Source organism: Equus asinus, chromosome 17 (assembly GCF_041296235.1).
Source record: "Equus asinus isolate D_3611 breed Donkey chromosome 17, EquAss-T2T_v2, whole genome shotgun sequence".
In the NCBI taxonomy this organism is placed as follows: domain Eukaryota; kingdom Metazoa; phylum Chordata; class Mammalia; order Perissodactyla; family Equidae; genus Equus; species Equus asinus.
This window is the reverse complement of record NC_091806.1, coordinates 22,001,549-22,003,628: the sequence shown is the minus strand read 5'-3', so window position 1 is coordinate 22,003,628 and position 2,080 is coordinate 22,001,549. Positions and strand designations below refer to the sequence as shown.

Here is a 2,080-nt window from a genome sequence, read left to right as displayed (position 1 = left end):
TGGCTTCACCATCCACTAGCCATGCAACCTTGGTTAAGCTTCCTAAACTCTATTAGAGTCAGTTCCTTCATCTGTAAAATCAAGTCAATCATAGGGTTATCTAGCAACTGGGTAAGACAGGTGCTCAAAAAAGTTGGCTAATAATGATAACAATCAAAGGGAGGAGGAGGAAAAACCTATTTCACATGGAAGAACCATTGAAAAGGGAGGCGGAAAGGCTTGGAGGAAACTGTGCATTCATGAGGTCTTTATCTTTTTAGTTCTTTATTTAGCATGCTCTAAAAAGTCAATGGCTTGGATGATGAATAAATGAATAAAAATAAACAAAACTTCCCTGAGGTCCTGGAAATATATGAAGCCAAATAATCAGTAATTATAAATCATATGTTGCTTTTTTAGGTTTTCCAACTCTCAGCTGAATCTAATATCAACACCCAATAAATGGGAAATCAAAACAATGTGACAGAATTCATACTTTTGGATTTTACAGAGAACCTGGACCTGAAGAAAGTGTTCTCTGTTTTATTTCTAATCATGTATGTGTCCACTGTTTTGGGAAACCTACTCATTGTAGTAACCATGATCATGAGTGAGAGTCTGAGATCACCTATGTATTTTTTCCTTACTTCATTGTCCCTGTTGGATGCTGCCTTCTCTTCTGTTATCGCCCCCAAGATGATTGTAGACTCACTCTCTGAGAGCACCATCATCTCCTTCGAAGGCTGAATGGCCCAGCTCTTTGCAGAGCATTTCTTTGGTGGTGTGGAGAGCATCCTTCTCACTGTTATGGCCTATGACCGCTATGTGGCCATCTGTAAACCCCTACACTACATGACCATTATGAGCCCTCGGGTGTGCTGCCTGTTGCTGGGAGTGGCCTGCATGGGCAGATTTACCCACGCAGTAATACAGCTTCTCTTTGTGTACCAAATACCTTTCGGTGGTCCCAATATCATAGATCACTTTCTATGTGATTTGTTTCCATTGCCGAAACTGGCCTGCATGGACACCCACATCCTGGGGCTCTTAGTCATCCTCAACAGTGAGGTGATGTGTATGACTGTCTTCCTTATCCTCATCAGCTCCTACGTGGTCATCCTCTGCTCTCTGAAGTCTTGCAGCTCTGAAGGGCAACACAAAGCTCTCTCCACCTGTGGCTCCCACTTCACAGTGGTCATGCTGTTCTTTGCACCATGCATTTTCTTGTATGTAAGACCTATGGCTACTCACCCCATAGACAAGGCAATGAATGTGTCTAATGCTATCATCGCACCCATGTTAAATCCTTTGATCTACACCCTGAGGAACACAGACGTAAAAAATGCCATGAGGAAACTGTCGAGGAAACAAGGCACTTTGGTTGGCAAACAGCTGTCATACTGAGAGCATCATGTGTTTCCCATAAGAAGTCATTCTCTCAGAAATGTGTGAGATGTAATTGACATATAACATTACATTAGTTTCAAGTGTGAGACATAAACATTAGATATTTGTATATATTGCAGAATGATCACCATAATAAGTCTAGTTAGCATCCATCACAAACATAATTACCATAAAAAGTTTTGGAAAACATTTTTACCTCAATTAAAAAAATAAAATATTCTTTTCTAGCAAAATTTAAAAGGGAATACATGAGAAATAAAACTGCCCATTCTCCAACAGCAGCCAGAAGGATCTCTTAAAAATATAAATCTGGGGATGGCCCCATGGCAATGTGGTTAAGTTCGTGCGCTCTGCTTCAGCCACCCAGGGTTTCACCGGTTCAGATCCTGGGTGCGGACATGGCACCACTCATCAGGCCATGTTGAGGCGGCATCCCACATGCCACAACTAGAAGGACCCACAACTAAAATATACAACAAAGTGCTGGCGGGATTGGGGGAGAAAAAGCAATTAAAAAAAAAAAGGTTGGCAACAGTTGTTAGGTCAGATGCCAATCTTTAAAAAAAATAACATTATATATATATTATATATATATATTTTATATATATATATATATATATATATAGAGAGAGAGAGAGAGAGAGAGAGAGAGAGATCTGATTTATGAGTTAGGGTATTTACAACCTAAGGATTA

The 2,080-nt window shown here is 40.1% G+C and overlaps 1 pseudogene; it reads left to right on the top strand.

Annotated features, from left to right (window-relative positions):
• Positions 1–441: 441 nt before the first annotated feature.
• Positions 442–1,383, top strand: LOC139039654 (olfactory receptor 4C6-like; annotated as a pseudogene).
• Positions 1,384–2,080: the final 697 nt, after the last annotated feature.